At 33.9% G+C, this 19567-nt stretch overlaps 1 long non-coding RNA gene across 1 annotated transcript in view; it reads right to left on the bottom strand.

Moving 5' to 3' along the window:
- LOC127860598 (uncharacterized) overlaps positions 1-17641 on the bottom strand; it is an 18213-nt gene extending 572 nt beyond the window's left edge. The window contains exons 1-2 of the long non-coding RNA XR_008039860.1: positions 17566-17641; positions 1-244 (exon numbers count right to left, since the gene is read on the bottom strand). The exon at positions 1-244 is cut by the window's left edge and continues 572 nt beyond it. This is a non-coding gene — a long non-coding RNA (uncharacterized LOC127860598). The remainder of the gene's footprint in view (positions 245-17565) is intronic.
- Positions 17642-19567: the final 1926 nt, after the last annotated feature.

Raw genomic sequence — 19567 nt, 5'->3', positions numbered from 1 at the left:
TGCAATTCTTGGCTCGATGACGTCACAGTTTGACAACCTATGGCGAATTTCGTGTCCGGCAAGCCGTAACAACAGGAACTGACGCCAATACAATATTTAACTCTCACTCCCCTTGGTCCGCCCATCATCCCACATCTTCTTCCGGCTCCTCCACTGCCGCCATTTCCGGCGCCCATACAGAACGGGCCCGTGCAGCCTCCATTTCCGCTTCCACTGATTCCCGGAAACATCGGGTTGATGCCGCCTGAAATGAAGAAATGCAGTGCTCGTGTATATACGCTCTATGTGGTATCTTAAAACAAAATTTGTTGTAAAATATGGAAAAAAAATATCTTCATTATCCTGGCGATATTTAAAAAAAATCGGATTTATCCAATTAGAGTCATTCTTCTCTGAAACTCCTTCCAACTCATTCTTTCATAGCATGAAGTATGATTGTAACCCCTATATCACGTTTCGATTTATGTTCTGCCCAAGAAGCGGGAAAGACGAACGATACAAGCGTAATTTATGACCAGAACTCACTTCGAAGGCATCGCACGCTGGAAAATTACCTCAATTCATCGATTTCCCCACATAAGGCCACTGCATAGACACAGTTTAAGTCATTATAATAGTGAAATGCATGTTCAATGAAACATACATAGGTCATGCAATATAGAAGTTTAAGAGATTGACTCAAGGTTTTATAACGCCGATTTGCGGATGCGTAATACTTTCTTTAAATAGTGCATACATAATATAGGTATTCATTAAATGTGCGTGTTTTGTGATTCTTAAAGCGAGACTGCACGATTTTGTCAAATCTTTATGAATTGATATAAAAAGTGTAAAAAAACGTATAAGACATATATTTTAATATAAATTAAAACATAAGTTAAGAAGAACATGTGTCGAAAATGCGAAATAAGCCAGATATTTTATTCTGAAATCGAAAATGTCTGTATTATAGTCGAATTCGACAGCATGCATATCATGCATGTACGATGTGAATCTAAATTTATTTTTACGGATCATTTTAATTTCCGGCAACGATATCTATTTTTACGACACACAAACACTAATTCCGATCCTAATAAAAAAGACGAATGCTTCGGTTATTGTAGGAACATATGTACGAAATATCTTCGTCACAATCGGCTCAGGGCGCTAATTTGTCTTTGCTGCATTTTATGAAATTGGTCTTCAATGTATAATTTTTTTCTTGACTATTTTGTGTTATTGTAACATATTTTTTATCAATTTATTACAATTTAACACATATAAAAATCGTGCAGTCCCGCTTTAATATACATTTTACAAAAAACTAATTGAGATTATTCTTCAAAAAGTCGTCGCACAGATAAGTCCTTTCTTTACATTCATTAACACATTAATGTAATTCAATCGGTTAACCACGGGTGGTCGGATGGAAGGACATGTGCAATTTATCATGTTACCCATTCAGTGTGGGCATGAAAATAAACAGGTCAAAACTTATATTGAAATTGAGACAAGGGCGTTGTCTATGTGTTTTACCATAACATGAAGTACAAAATGTCATCTATGTGTTAAACCATAACATGAAGTACAACATGTCATCTACGCATATTGAGGTTTTTGATAAGGATACCATCAACGGGGTCATCTGTTATTTGTCATTTTATTTAAACACCGTATTAGTGTATTCTAAAATTTGCCGCATTAAGACACTAGTACAACATTATTATCATTGTAATGGTATCAGTTAACTGTAATTATGGACATGTTCTCCTTTAAAAATTGTTCTGTATTATTAGTAATGTATGGAATTATGTGGCGGCTTGGTCATACTGGTTTGCTGGTTCAAGTGCTATGAAGTATGTGATTCTTTTTTATGCTTTATTCTTATATCTTTTTCAGACCTTGAGACACAGCCATTGGCAAAGAAGCAGAAACTGAACTAAGCTGGTAGATTTATAGCAAAAGGCAGGCGGAAGTCCATGTTTCTTTGTGTTTTTGTTTATTACCGGTATGCCATAAACTTTGTGCAGTAATAAGTGCAAAACCAATAAAAACAAGGGCTGCTTGTAAAACATGCATGTCCCCCATATGGGCTCTCCGTTGTAGTGACAGCCATTGTGTGAATGTTTTTTGTCACTGTGACCTTAACCTTTGACCTAGTGACCTGAAAATCGATAGGGGTCAAATGCCAGTTATGATCAATGTACCTATGAAGTTTCATGATCCTAGCCAAAAGTGTTCTTGAGTTATCATCCGGAAACCATTTTACTATTTCGGGTCACCGTGACCTTGACCTTTGACCTAGTGATCTGAAAATCAATAGGGGTTATCTGCGAGTCATGATCAATCTACCTATCAAGTTTCATGATCCTAGGAATAAGCGTTCTTGAGTTATCATTCCGAAACCATTTTACTATTTTGGGTCACCATGACCTTGACCTTTGACCTAGTGACCTCAAAACCAAAAGGGGTCATATGCAAGTCATGATCAATGTACCTATGAAGTTTAATGATTGTAGCCATTAGCGTTCTTGAGTTATCATCCGGAAACCATTTTACTATTTCAGGTCACCGTGACCTTGACCGTTGATATGGTGACCTGAAAATCAATAGGGGTCAACTTTGAGTCATGATCAATCTACCTATCAAGTTTCATGATCCTAGGCATAAGCGTTCTTGAGTTATCATCAGGAAACCATTTTACTATTTCGGGTCACCGTGACCTTGACCTTTAACCTAGTGACCTGAAAATCAATGGGGGTCATCTGCGAGTCATGATCAATGTACCTATGAGGTTTCATGATCCAATGCATAAGCGTTCTTGAGTTATAATAAATAGGGATAACCACAGCGGGTGGCTAATACACAGTGTAGACTTCCCTTGTTTTATTATTGGAATTGTTTTTTATCTGATTTGCATTTATGAAGTGTATTAATTCGGGTCTGTTGGCGATCATTTTATGTGCAAAACTGTGTTTCTTACATAATTTCAATCGTTAAGCTTTTAAACACAATTTCATGAAACCATTTAATTAAATACATTGACGCGTTGGAACATGAAGTATAAATCAAGCTGAGTGGTATCAGTTTTTAAATCGCATAACTCGCTTAAATCAACGTTCAATGCCATGCACGCTTCACAAAATTATAAAAACATCACGTGATTCATTATATTTGTTTAAAAAAGTATGTTCACATATTATATGTATTGGTATATTTTGTTTTTGTTTTTAATCAACAAGAAAAAATAAAACATTGTCATATATATAGCGCTTTACCTTTGCAAAATTCTACATTACATAAAGAAGTATCGTATTTGTTAAAGTGAACATGCTTGACACATTTATAATGCATTATTACAAGTATTATAGTGCAAACGGAATTTGACCTTTAACTTTATGCAATCCACATTTTTAAGCGTCGTATTGTAACAGTAGCAGACAACGGGCATCAGGTTAATAAGAATAACTGATGTATTTATTGAACGTGAATAACATCACCAAGTAACATGTTTTGAAATTAAAAATAATAGTATAACATTATTCATCTATCAATGGTCATTAAAAGCTATGTTTAAAAGCAAATAATATCAAAATGTTTGCCGAAATAAACAATTGTGCTGTGTTTGTGTCACGCTCTATTGGTATTTAAGTCGGTCCATACAATCACCGAAAAGCACTCAATTTCTCTCTATATATGCAATTTAATCTTTTCTAGCGTGTGTTAACGGGTTTAATTAGTTATTAATGGTTATATGAATGTATGTCTATACTACATTATGCCCAAAATTGGATAAATATCGGCAATAAACCGACCGAATAGCAATTCATGTGAAGACCGAAAAGCAATCAATTTCTCGCTATATAAATGAAAAATTGCGTTTCTATTGTGTGTAACGGATTAAATGAGTTATAAATGGTTATATTTTATGCATACTTATACTACCTTTTGTTTATTATGATGTATTAATGCCCAAAATCGGATAAATATCGGCAATATACCGACCGAAAAGCACTTCATGTGAAGATCGAAAAGCACTCAATTTCTCGCTATATATATGAAAATTGCGTTTCTATTGTGTGTAAATGGACTAAATTAGATATAAATGGTTATATTTCATGCATATTTATACTACCTTGTGTGTATTATGATGTATTAATGCCCAAAATTGGATAAATATCGGCAATATACCGACCGAAAAGCACTTCATGTGAAGACCGAAAACACTCCCGCGACAGCACAGAATCACCGAAAAGCACTCAATTTCTTCATATTTACATGAAAGTAAGCTATAAGTGCCGTTTATAATGGATTGAAAACATGTACGTATTAATTAAGTCATTTATGACTTCGTTAAATATTGATTTAAGTTTAAAGATCACGCACAATAGTATTTTTATTTGCAACCGAAAAGCACTATCGCGCCAGCATAGAATCACCGAAAAGCACTCAATTATTCTATATATACATGAAAGTAAACTATAAGGGCCGATTTTAATGGAGTGAAAAAATGTACATATTTATTAAGTCAATAATGACTTCGTTAAATATTGATTTAAGTTTAAAAATAAAAAAGGCAGTTCTTCTTTTCATTTGCATCAAATTAAAGGTTAAAGTCCGATTGTTAAAAAAAACCTGCTATTTTATGAATATATATCAAGCACGTACACTTAACAAAAAATACGATATTTCTTTATTTAATGTAGAATTTTGAAAAAGTAAAGCGCTTTATACATAACAATGCTTCTTTCTGGTACTTCTTGAGTAAATTAACAACAATGTATAGCATATTATATTTGTACATAATTTATAAACAGAACTATGCGCGTCCCATTGAACGTTGAGTTAAGCGAGAGTTGAGAATTAAATTACACATTCATTGTTTCATTTTTTTTTAATTTAAATGATTGAAAAATTATGTCAGAAAACCAGCTTTTCGCATTAAATGACCTTTAACAAAACGCCATCAGACCCGAATGAATACACGTCATTTATTCCAAGCAGGTAAATAACAAATACGACAATAAAACAGGGGAAGTCTACACTGTGTATTAGCAACCTGCTGTGGTTATCGTATCAGCTCAATGCACAGGAACATGGCCATAATGGCTACTGTACTGGAAAAATTGGATTTACAGTCAAAATAACCAATTTCGTTTAAGTCTACACTGTGTATTAGCAACTTGCTGTGGTGATCTTATCATCTCAATAAACAGGAACATGGCTACTGTACTGAAAAAATTGGATTTACAGCCAAAATAACTGATTTCATTTATTGCTGAAGTGGTGTGTAATTTAAATTAACAACGAGCATTGATCCACCTCACCGTTGCACAGTATATTAAATTAATTAATTTAATGAACTAATTAAAGACGGCGCTAATAAAGTGCGAAGGTGGAAATTAAGAAATAAGATATATTTTCGCATGACACTGACTACACATGATACATGGATAGAATATAAATAAGACACATTTGAATCTTTCATTTCTCCAACAAAATAGCACGTAGTCACATATATAAGATAGCTTAAAGACCAGAAAACAATATAAGTTAGACACATTTGCATCTTTCATATCTTAAAAAAACAAACACGTGAATCTAAAGCAATGCATTTATTACTGACACTACCTATTCTAAATGTCGGCGGACAGCATAAGTTCAAAAAAGGAACCACAATTAAATAAGATCCATTTTCGAATGATAATGATTGTATAGCAAGTAGTCATATATTAGTTCTAGCTAAACTTGCATTAGTTAAAATAATTGTGTTCATTAAGTTCACATCAATCTGTTCTGTAAATAGAGATAGAACAGATTAAAGACGGCGCGTGCCTTTGAACGTTGAGTTAAGCGAGAGGTGCGAATGAAATTACACATAATTAAAAACTGATACTATTGTGTCACCTTGAATTGTGCTAACATCGATAACTCAAAAGTGTCTCGATGCTCGCGCAATAAATGCTTTTAATGGAACGATTAAAATCGCTATTATTAATACAAAGCACATTAACTAAAAGTCATGCTGCAATTTCTATTTAAGAGTTTCACGTCAATTAGAAATACTTAAAACATTTACACCAATTTACGTATAAGATGATAAACAGCAGTGCTTTTCGGTTGGTACATTGCCGATATATTTATAACTTGCTACCAGTTGATTATAACTATATATTTTATTTGATATTTTACATGACTGTCTCAGTCCTCTAAGCCGAAATGATCCGTAAACTAAAAAAGTTTCTTTGTGTCGTATTACTTAAACTAAATTTTGATTCACATCGTGCATCGAATCATTTCTGTCGGTTATGTCGGTTGATATTCATTTTTTTCTGGGATTGTTTTAGTATGATGCTGCTGCATTTGCAAATATATAACAGAACAAAACAGAATAGTTTATATTTTACTTAAGCATGTGAAGCTCATCGTTATTAACATACATACTTTGACTTAAGCATGTGAAGCTCATCGTTATTAACATACATATAAATAACAGCATGCGTTGAAGTACACACAAAAACACACATTATTTTAAGGAATAAATAATCTAAATAAACACGAAATATATTTCGTGAACATATTTCGTGAGAATGGTACATGGATGGGTTTAATACACAGTGGTCACACAATGTTAGGCATATAGGTTTACAAAAATATAAATACAGTTACATATTTCTGACCTTATTTTTGTGTGAAAAATGTATTTCTATTTAACACAACATATATATGACATTTTCTCTTATTTTAAAGCATGTTAAACAATACATGGCTAGCTTTCTTAATACAGTTTTGTTTGTGCTATTAAGTAGTTTAATAAACGTGAACATATTTGGTCGGATTCTATAATATTTCGGAATTAATGCATTCCTAACATCATTATAATAAGGACATTTAAGAACAAAGTGAAATTCAGCCTCGATGTCATTTAGGTTACATAATATACATTTGCGTTGATCTCTGTCAATAAGTGTATATTCAGTTATTATCCTTTATAAAAGTGCGGCTCGTGTGAATTTGTGGATAGCAGAAGCATTTGTCTGCTTAATTAAGATCCGTGTTAGTGTTCGTGTGTCGTATGAATAGATATCGTTGCAGGAAATTACAATGATCCGTAAATTTAAGATCTGTACAGTATTTACGAAATCAGAATGAAGTATCTGGCTTATTTGGTATTTTTCCACACATCTTTTTCTTAACTTTTATTTAATTTAAATCCGTTTATAGGAACTTTATATATATATATATATATATATATATATATATATATATATAGCTAGAAATTGAGTGCATTTCGGTCTTCATAGGAAAAGCATTTCGGTCGGTATATTGCCGATATTTATCCAATTTTGTAGTATAGACATACAATCATATAACCATTAATTAACTAATTAAACCCGTTAACACACACTAGAAACGATATATTGCATATATATAGCGAGAAATTGAGTGTTTTTTCGGTGCTTTTCGGTGCTATTCGATGCTTTTCGGTACTTTTCGGTGATCGTATGCACCCGTAAATAACTATGTATAGACAACGGGAACAATACATAGTGAGCAATCTACCCATATATACAATATATAATCATATCATAATATATATATATATATATATATATATATATATATATATATATATATATATATATATATATATATATATATATATATATACTGTGCACGGTACTTACCGAAAAGAAAGGCGCAACTTCAAAAACGTCCCTCTCGTACATAAACTGGAGCGTTTTATATCCAGAATAGGAGAACACTGTGTACGATCCCTTACACAAATAATCAGACAAGTACTTTGTCTGGCTATGTCCCACTACTAAAGGCATTGTTAGTAAATAAAATCAAACACAACAATTCGAACACAAGGTCAATTAACACACTTTATATCAACATCGATTCATAAAATGTTTATATGATTTATATCGTGATCAAAGCTAGACTTGTATTGCAGTTATGATTTTTTCTTAACAAAAAACTTCTTATTTAAGTATTCGGATCGGAACGGTTTGACAACAAGCTGTATATCCACCCAAGACACAAATCTTCGATTGACAGTAAGTAAGAACAACATGCCAAGAGCAGATATACATAAGTGGCACTAACCTGTGATCGCGACCATTGTATCCTTAATTGGCAGTTGTTGTTACTGTGTCCCCGGAAAATTTCAGGGTATTGCATGAACCATGTCACCAAATTGACATTTAACTGGTAATATCAATGTCAAAAGTAGCAGTAACAGACGGAGTTACCGTGACTTAGTGGTCTAAGGTGCCCATCTACCTACCCAGGGGTTGTGGATTGATATGGCATCTTTTCATATTGGTATTAACACGGCTGTAGGAATAGGTGCATTGTTTACATTACAATGGTATCAAATAATGTATGGTCGGTTGGGAAAGTGATGATTTTATCACCTTTTCCGGGTAGTCCTATAGGCATTTGCGCGTGTAAAAAACGTTAAAATAGGCCGACTTTGACCGCGATTTACAGGCTGAATCTGAACCTGCCTTAAAATATTTTTACATGGTTAGAAACTGTGGAGGTTCTCCTGTACTACAATACCATTATAATTAATATCGAGTCAATAATACTGTTTTTATAACCCCGTTTACCTTTTCCGGGTTTTCCTTGAGGCATTTCCGTGTGTAAAAAAACCCGTTAAAACAGGCTGACTTTGACCGGGATTTACGGGCGGACTCTGACCCTGCCATTAATTATTTTGACATTGTTAATAACTGTGGAGTATCTTCTTTACAACGGTACCATTATAATTAATATCGGACGAATAATAATGCATTTATAACCATTTTCGCTTTGATGCTTCGCCTTATTTCATATTATGCTTTCTCACAATATTTTTTACATATTTAGAAACAGTGGAAGAATACCGTAACAACGGTACCAAAAATGTATGGTCGGTTGGAAAAAGGATGCTTTTATAACCCCTTTTAGCTTTTCCGTGTTTTCCTCAAGACATTGTTCTGTGTAAAAAAACACGGTATTTTTCGGTCAACTTTTACCGCACAGCGATTTACAGGTTGACACTGTCCCTGCCATAAAATATTTTAACATCATTAGAAACTGTGGAGGTCCTTCTTTGCAACGGTACCATTATAATTAATATCGAACGAATAATAATGCATTTATAACCATTTATATCGGTTCCGGGTTTTCTTTACGGCATTTGCGTGTGTAAAAAAACCGTTAAAACAGGCCGACTTTGTCCGCGATTTACAGGCCGACTCTGACCCTGCCATAAACTATTTTATATATTATTAGAAACTGTAGAGGATCTTCTTTACAACGGTACCATTACAATTAATATCGGACGAATAATACTGCATTTATAACCATTTATATCGGTTCCGGGTTTTCTTTACGGCATTTGCGTGTGTAAAAAAACCCGTTAAAACAGGCCGACGTTGTCCGCGATTTACAGGCCGACTACGACCCTGCCATAAAATATTTTGATATGGTTAGAAACTGTAGAGGATCTTCTTTACAACGGTACCATTAAAATTAATATCGGACGAATAATAATGCATTTATTACCATTTGTATCGGTTCCGGGTTTTCTTTACGGCATTTGTGTGTGTAAAAAAACCCGTTAAAACAGGCCGACTTTGTCCGCGATTTACAGGCCGACTACGATCCTGCCATAAAATATTTTCATATGGTTAGAATCTGTAGAGGATCTTCTTTACAACGGTACCATTATAATTAATATCGGACGAATAATAATGAAGTTATAACCATTTATATCGGTTCCGGGTTTTCTTTACGGCATTTGCGTGTGTAAAAAAAAAGTTAAAACAGGCCGACTTTGTCCGCGATTTACAGGCCGACTACGACCCTGCCATAAAATATTTTGATATGGTTAGAATCTGTAAGGGATCTTCTTTACAACGGTACCATTATAATTAATATCGGACGAATAATAATGAAGTTATAACCATTTATATCGGTTCCGGGTTTTCTTTACGGCATTTGCGTGTGTAAAAAAAACAACGTTAAAACAGGCCGACTTTGTCCGCGATTTACAGGCCGACTACGACCCTGCCATAAAATATTTTGATATGGTTTGAATCTGTAGAGGATCTTCTTTACAACGGTACCATTATAATTAATATCGGACGAATAATAATGAAGTTATAACCATTTATATCGGTTCCGGGTTTTACCTAAAAGATTTCCGGGTTTTCCGGATATTTCCGGGTTTTATACCTCACCCTTTAAGAAAAGGGGAACAACTCATTGATCTCTCTTGACCAATCGGGACACCTCGGACAATTCCGCCATATCGGCGATCGTCTCTCGGGTGTATTTGGTGGAAGGATATGTCTAACGCCTCTAGGCGGAAGATATTACACCGAAAATATAGTTCGGGTTACAAACCATTAAATTTGCACTAAATTAACTGATAATATAGATATAGAAGGACCAATATCTCTGAGGAGTAATATAATGGAATATTTGTTTCTGTTATTGTTAAACATTAGTTGTCATTACACACAAAATATTCAAATGTTAATTAAATGTTTAGAAAGCTTATTAGTTGTTTCTTGAAGTGTAAACAACACCATTATTCAAACTTAAAGAACCAGTATTTCTTAAATTGCATTAATTATCGGTACAACATTGCGGATGTTCTGAAGGGCGACAAACTTTGAGATTTAATCCATATGTTTAGGTTCTATACCATAAACAATCGTACAACACTGTACAGTGGTACAGGGAAAACTCTTCGGTGTAATATAAGAAATAGTAAAATCCACTTAGATCCCCCCCCAAAAAAAAACAACATTATAGTGACAAGTAAGGCAGTCACAAACTGTATACAGACAAAAGCCATATGGCTCTCAGTGGGGTTTACTATTACCAGTATTGAGACACCTAAAGGGTTTCGCAGGATGGAATAAGTGGAGAGCTTGATTGAATTTGAAAAACAATTCTTTCTGTGCATTTGATGATGGCAACCATACAGTATGGCAGATATTTTTTATATTTTAGCCTAAGCAACTTAATTCCAAATGCTGTTATTCTGGCCAGGCCGATATTCTTTAGCTGGGCAACCAAAACACTAAATATGGTCAACTGTGCAGGCAACAATTGTAACTAGAAGTGGCGCGGCAGAGGCCAACGCGTATCCCCATGCCGCATGTTTGACCCAGTAAGCATTTTAATGAACCTCGTGGTGAATAAAATGGATCAGCCCTGTTTTAGCCTTAAGTGTAAATTGGTTATTCCAATACTGTGGAGACACCAATAACACCTATAAAAAAATTAAGAATACAGTTTTTTATGCCCCCAGTAGGGTGGCATATAGTTTTTGAACTATCCGTCAGCCTGTCTGTCTGTCCTTCCGTCTGAAAACTTTAACATTGCCCTAACTTTTGCAATATTGAAAATAGCAACTTGATATTTGGCATGCATGTGCATCTCAAGTAGCTGCACATTTTGAGTGGTGAAACGTCAAGGTCATCCTTAAAGGTCAAATATATGGCTTTAAAGCGGCGCAATATGGGGTATTGTGTTTCTGACAAACACATCTCTTGTTTTTAATTGAAAAACCAAAGACATTGTTGGAATTTGACTAATTTAAGGCATCCTGTATACATTTTAAAACTCAATTTTCCACAATATGAAACAACTTTTATAAAAGGCACCAATAAAAGCTCCTCCATCCCCTATGCACGCTAAACCAAGAATCATTTTTTTATAAGATTATCCTTCAAAATGGGCAAAAGTCCGGGGCAATACTGTCAAAATGCCCTTTAACAACTCTTGTGACATGCAGCTGTAGTCTATTTTCTCTGTATTTTTTTTACAGCGAAACACATAATGGCATCATCATAGATGTATAGCTCAGAATTCATTTTATACTATATAAATATGTTATGTGGTCTTATTTATACAAAATAACCTGGATATTTATGAAAAAACACCTTCTCCCTGTAAAGAGAGATGGCATTTGTTCGCCATAAACATTGATATATTCAGTAAATTGTAAGCAACAAACATGAAAATTCAGTCCCCCAGTCATCAAGTTTTTAAAGAGTTCAACTTTGCTTAAGTAATAATGCATCAATGTTGATTCTAACAAAAAAAGGGTAGTCATTTATGCCTAAACTGTTCTGCTTTCCAGAAGCAAGGACGTCAAACACAAACTTTAAACCATTTATAGTCTTAATTATTAAACAAGAGGGCCATGATGGCCCTGTATCGCTTCACTGCTGAAAAAAAGACTGAAACAAATATTCTCGGCATGTGCAAATACTTAAATATAGGCATTATTTAAGCACATGTACACTTTTGTGACCCCCTGGGCTGGGTCACATTTAACCCCAGGGGCATAATTTGAGCAAACTTTGTAGAGGACTACTATATCTCACTACATACAAAATGTGGTAGCCCTAGGTCCTAGAGCTAAGGACGAGAATATTTTTAAAGTTTTCACAAAATAAGCAAGATATAAGCGTATATAATGTTCAATTTTGTGACCCGGTCAAATTTGACCCAAAGGGCATTATTTGAACAAACTTGGTAGAGGACTAAAAGATGCTACTGCATACCAAATTTGGTAGCCATAGTCCGAATGGTTTTCGACAAGAAGATTTTTAAAGATATCACAAAGTAGGTGCTTTATAAGCGTTAATTCAATTTTGTGACCCCTCGGGGCAGGGTCCAAGTTGACCCCAGAGGCATTATTTGAACAAATTTGGTAGAGGTTTATTTTAGATGTCACTACATACCAAATTTGGTAGCCCTAAGCCCAATGGTTATGGACAAGAATTGTTTTTAAGTTTTCACAAAATAGGCCTTATATAAGCATATGTTCAATTTTGTGACCCCCGGAGCAGAGTCAAATTTGACCCCAGGGGCATAATTTGAACAAATTTGGTAGAGGACTATTAGATGTCCCTACATACAAAATTTGATAGCCCTAGGCTCAATTGTTATGGACAATAAGATTTTGAAAGTTTTCACAAAATAGGCCTTATATAAGCAAATTTTCAATTTTGTGACCCCTGGGGCAGTGTCAAATTTGATCACAGGGGCATAATTTGAACAAATTTGAAAGAGGTTCACCCCAGGAACATTCCTGAAAAATTTCATCAGAATTGGACCAGTAGTTTAGGAGAAGATGTTTAAAGGAAAAGTTAACGCGCGGACGGACGCACACGCGACGAACACAGGACCATGACATAAGCCCCGCTTGTCTTTGACCAGTGGAGCCTAAAAGATATTCGGCGTTTATACTGATTTTGTAATATAGTACGAAAAATAACAATTTTATTTGATTCTGTAGTAGAAACAAAGAAGACCCCTTTTCTTTTCAAAGTAAAAGTTTTATAATAATTTTTATTTATTTTTTTTTTACATTTTTTTTTATTCAATATAGAACATACAATGTATACATGTATATGATCATACAACAAAGTGATTGTACAAAGCAATAAAGTTCAGACATGTTATACAAGATATGCTAATATATATACTTTTTTTGGTTTCCTTAAGATTTAGAAAAAAACAAAAACAAAAATCTGGGTTAATATGTTTTTTCTTTGGTTGTTTGTGATAGGTGTTGTTTTTTTTAAAGAGAAAAGAAAAGAACAACAGAAGAACAGTTATGAAAAATGATGAGTTGTATAAAGTGGGAAGAAAGCATAATGGACTTGTGTGTTTTGTTGTATGTTCACAATGATCTTATAAGATTGAAAAAAAATATACACAAATATTTTAGAAAGATAAACTAACATTAGAGTAAAATGTATATAAGTGGACAAACATGATGAGAATTTTATCAGATTCCATTTTTGTTCAAAGATTTGTAATGTGTCATTACTGAGGGCTATTTCTTTCTCAATCTGGATTTTTAGTTTAAGACTATGGACAAAACAATTAAAATTTGGTACTTGTTTTTTTGTACTTCATGTTAAAGATAAAAGATGTTTAAAGGAAAAGTTAACACGCAGACGGACGCACGCACACACAGCGAACACAGAACCATGACATAAGCCCTGCTGGTCTTTGGCCAGTGGAGCTAAAAAGATATTCGGCGTATATCCTGATTTGTAATATAGTACAAAAAAATAACGTTTTTATTTGATTCTGTAGTAGAAACAAAGAAGAACCCTTTTCTTTTCAAAGTAAAAGTTTTATAATTATGATAAATTGCCAGGACATAATTATGGGCCTTTGTTTTTGACATCTGATATCTTGTGAACCAAAGAATGGTGCTCTAATACGAATGATACATAACATGAAGTAAAACAAAACAAAATTACTGCGTAAGTGTGTGTGAGATAGAGAAAATTATCAAAAAACAATGAAAATTTTATTTGCATATTAAATACAACACACTTTGACAACAAAAAGTATTGTTTGTATAATCAATATGAACATAATCTAAGTTGCTGCTAATATGGGATCCCCACCAGGATTTGAACCTGGATTTCCTCTCCATATAGAAAGGTGTGTTTGCTTACACTATAAGGATGTTCCAATTAACAGCAATAATATTGGTTACAATTATTTCTGTCAACTATATTAATTGTTTAATTAAGTCTTGACACAAAATGTGTAAATAAACATTTTAAGCTTTTTAAAAACAATTTATTCTCCATCAATTTTTTAAGGCAACTGTCACATTGATAATGACATGTATCATAAGGGCACGCCTTTAAAGCTACTCTGGATCAGGAACTCATGTTTTTCCACAAGCACTGAACCTGAAATTAGAAAAAGATTATTTAAAACCACTTTTTTTGTTATAGAAACAATTAAATGCCTTTTTTATTTCAATAGATTATTGATCCCCATAAAAATCTGGACACATAACCCAACAACTTGTTGAAAATGTGTTTGCTTATTTACATCTGTGAGTACATGTGTTGGTACATGTGACAGTGAGGCGGTAAGAAACTGCAACAACTAAATCGAAACAAATATTCAAATAACTACAATGGTATGTTTCTTATGCTAGCAATTAAGTAGCAAATAATGAGAATAACAAAATATGACATTTTGGGCTGCACTAACTATTAAGATCCATATAATGTTCAATGAACTTTATTTACAAACAGGGCCGAGTTGCAACATTTTACAAGATAAAACGTTTGATTACTTGTACGGTAAGAAATAACACTTTTTAATTGATGTAACATGCATCAAAATAATCCCAAATAGTTTAAACAAAAAACACAGAAATATTAATTGACTAGATAGTATATTGACATGAACAGACAGTAAAATAGAGTTTTGTAATGGTCATGTTCATCAGATCATGTACAAAATTGGGACAATCATAGCTCTACACAGTTTCCAACTAGTATTTTAAATGTAAAAGAAACAGATAAAGAAAAAAAGATGTACATCGAACATATGCTTGGAAAGTTCTGGGATTCATTCATCAAAATTTCTTCAAGAAAGTATAATGTACTGATAAGTTTAGCTTAATAAAAAAAACACTTCACAATATATATATAATATTACAGATATTCACATATAAACATTGTTACTGAACTCAACAGAAAACACTTTAAAAGTTTCAATGACTTAACATATCGTTGTTGAAAAAAATGGGCCCTTGCTGCACTGGTATCAACACAATTATATAACGCGATAATTTGCTCATAAAATGTCCATAATCAAGAATAAGGTAAATTTTGTGGGCAGTCAATCGTTTGGCATATGGGTGTTTGAACTAAATTGCATCCGATAAACAAAATGGCAGCAAAAGCTATTGATGTAATGTACATTTAAAAACCCGCAGAACTAGATATAATAAGCGCTTGGTGAAATTTACAATTAATTATGCTCACCATCTTGAAATAAAAAGTTCTTCAGCAAGCGTTGATTCTTTCTTGGGTCTGATGCGCAATACACAACTGATTGATTATTATGCCACTTGAAGTGATTAATAGTAATAACACATTAAATTAATATATCAGTGAACTAAATCTTGCAATAGACTAACACTAGTGTAAATTATTACATTTTTTGACTTGATACATTGACATGTTTAACTATGCTGTTTACAAATTTAGATACCAGTAAGAGTGGGTCTTACTAAACACTGCAAAGACACACACAGTCTAGCAAAGGCTACAAAGACAAGTAAAGTCAGATCAAAACACAAATAAGTTAACCAGTGTATCCTTTATTTAATAAATTTAAGACTATTAGGGGAATATAATTCCAGGCAAGGTATAACGAAGGCAATCCAAGAGTTACAGTGGGTTTATTGGACCTTGCAGCATGTGTTTGACTTTGTGTACCTTTGCTACACTTTGAGTGTGTGTTTTTGTAGTGTTTAGTGTGAGCGTTACGGCATGTAAACAATAGCTTCTTTTAATTTTAGAGACATGTGATTAATGCTATAATGCTTCTTAAACTAAGGAAAAACGTTTCGGTGTAATGTTTAGATAATGTTTTTAATTATGTTTTTAATTTATTGTAATTAACATGTACATGTTCTTTAAAATATATTCATATTTCTGTTTAAATGATATGCATCCATTGTTTACAGTGATTTTTGTATTATTAGCTAATGTACAATTCGGATGTAATCATTTGGGACCTACTGGCGGGAATTTTTATATGAATTTGACTGGTCATGATTAAAGGTAAACTACGGTCAAAAGTGACGTTAAACAGCTATGCTGAAAAAAAAAAGGAAGTCTTCCTTAACTGGGCTCAATCCACTGACCTTTGGAGTAAAAGTCAAGCGCTTAAACCAATGGGCTATCAGTGCTTCCATAGTCAGTGGTTTATTTTATACTTTATACATGTATAAGCACTCCTTGAAATATCACACAATCAAACTTAACAATAAAAAAAGAACTCTCCCAAATTATTTGTGTCATTAAATGCAATATTGATAAATGTAAACATTCGATCTAAAAAGCTCCAATAAAACACAAGAATAAAATTTAATAAAATAAAAAAGTATACAATGAGTGATGTATTTTAAACTTGATGTAAGCAATCCTTGTAGTGTCACAAATTATAACGAAAACAGTCAATTTAAAGGTGCCAGTTGAAAATCAAGGATAGCTGAAATTATTCGCGTTCAGAATAAATCTGAGCCAAGAGTCTGCCAAAATAGAAATTATCAAAAGACTATTGCTGCAATTTATATTGACTACATGAAGTCATCATTGATAATTAATACTGTAGGAGTAGTCAATGTCAATACTGGAAACTTTCCATTTAAACAAGTGTAATTATGTTGTGGGAATAAACAGATCTACACTTAATATTATTAAAGGAATGTAATCTTGAAACAGACGAGCTACAAACAACACATTTAAATGTTTCTTCTTTACGCCAGGTTTGAAACCGTCGGGCCGCCATCTTGTTTTCAAAAGTAGTTCCAAATCCAATATGACGGCCGCCTACGTACATCAGAGAGACGGTGTGGTGTAGCCCACTGTCCGATGCGTTCAGATTGCTCTCTTGACGAAACGTATATTTTTCGATTCGTTAGTCTGAAATATTTACATTGTGGAATACGATAATCGTTCATTAATAGTTATTTCAGATTAATACATTTTAGAAACACATATTTACCTTTGTCATGTCATTATAGGTTATATATTCGTTAATAAAATGTATAACTATGTTTAATATTAGTTTACTACATACGTTGTTAAGCGCCGCCATCATAGGTTACATTCAACTAAACACGTGTACCGGTGTCCCTACGTATTTGGTAATTTCTAAAGAATTCCTTTTCTCTTCTTGCATAAAAGCCATTTGACAATCTGAGACATGTCTTATGTGAATATTTCTAATATCCTTTATGTGTATTGAGTATTTTGATACATTCGATTGCATTCAAACTTAAAATGTGAACCTTTAGGTTGTGTTTTCCTTTACATGAATGCTTCTTGACCAAGTTTTATGCGTTTTTCGTCGATTTACGGCAATTGAAAATCAAAAAGATGGGAACAGAAATGTTATTCCATTCAAAGTTTGCGATCACATATGATGCTTTCGATAATGGTCACTAATTTATCTTTACAAATACAGTAAGACATGTGGAATAAAACTGTGAACGATTTCTGTAGTGTAACTCCTTTATTTTTAATTCAGAAAATGAGTCACATATAATCTTCTTATTCTTGTCGAGAACTCAGATGGGCACGTCGACTCTTTGCTTAAAGATTGCCGTCGCTGATGGTACTCAAGGCTGCCGTAGAGATTCCCTTGTATCATGGTCTTCATGAGGCCGTCGTAGCGGGACGGGGTGACCTCCGGTAGCTTGGGTTGGGCCCCGTCAAGGCTTGACACCATCCCGCAAAGATCCATTGTTGTCCATTATTGGAGTGGAAAGCGTTGCACCAACGTTATGGGCACTTTTGTCAAGTGCATCCGTCGTGACCAGTGTTTTATTTTCCGACTTTTCTTCGTCGTAGGAGACTTGCTAGCCAGTGCTTTAGATCGTCTTCTCTTCCGCCCTTGGTATTTTTTGTCTTAGTTATAATTATTCTTAGCATCCAGGAGGAGCGGCTGATATTCATGTCTAACCTCTACCCTTTAACCTTTTCAGATTGGGAAGCCCTGTCAGGAGTTTAGATTCCCGATGGCATAGCTCCCCGGTCGATTGAGGCACTCAGGCCACTACACCAATAAGAAATAATAAAGGCTTAAACAAAGGCAGATATCAATATAATTGTCTACCTCGACCTTAAATATATCTAATTAATATCAAAGATATATACATGTGTATATATAAAAGGTCTGAATGGATGTTTCCAATCTTTGTATATTGATAGATCTTTGTTAATATCTCCGGCTATGTACGCTTAAATCACAACGTTTACTTCAGACTTTAGATATTTCTATACCTTTATAATTATCCTTTAATATTTTTATTCCATAAAGAAAAAGTTGCAATAGTGATGCGTAAATCTGGGTCCAGTAATAGTTGTAACTAACTGAGTTGTCTGTAAAATCAATATCATTGGTTGATCATTTATTTTCTTTGATTTCGCATGTTGACCGACCTACAAAATTTAACAAGAACACATCGGAAAATTACCGATCTTAACATGATTACTTGATCTGATATCCACGCATTTAAGTGTCCACGCAAAAGTCATTTAAAACCACAAGGCATATCATGCCGACAAATAAAAAATTATTTAAATAGACTAGAGTTAACACTATGTGCACTTAACGCTGGTTAACGACGAACCAATACTTATTAAGAAAAGGATGCACCTGATCATCGTGCTGAAAGACTAAATTAATGTAAAACCCAAACAAAATCCAAACGAAAATAAGTGTGCACCTTGTCGGTTATGCAGGTATGGTGACCGGAAGTGGTCGCCCATGTAAAGTAGGACAGCATGGCATCGAGCGGGTCTCGAATTAGTAGTATGGTCCGGTCGAACCGGTCAATATCGCTGGCTGCAATGGAGTATTGCTAATAAAGTACACACTCGGCAACAGAAGAGTTCGGTCAAATGGGTAAATGTCGTCCACTGCTTTTGGTAATCGTCAGAAAGTGTATACGTTGCAACTTTATGTTTCTGCTAAACCGGTCAATTAACGTTCAATCTTAGCA

The sequence above is a fragment of the Dreissena polymorpha genome, chromosome 15 (genome assembly GCF_020536995.1).
Source record: "Dreissena polymorpha isolate Duluth1 chromosome 15, UMN_Dpol_1.0, whole genome shotgun sequence".
NCBI classification, from domain to species: Eukaryota; Metazoa; Mollusca; class Bivalvia; order Myida; family Dreissenidae; genus Dreissena; species Dreissena polymorpha.
Note: the sequence above shows the minus strand (reverse complement) of the source record. Positions and strands in the feature narration are given on the sequence as shown.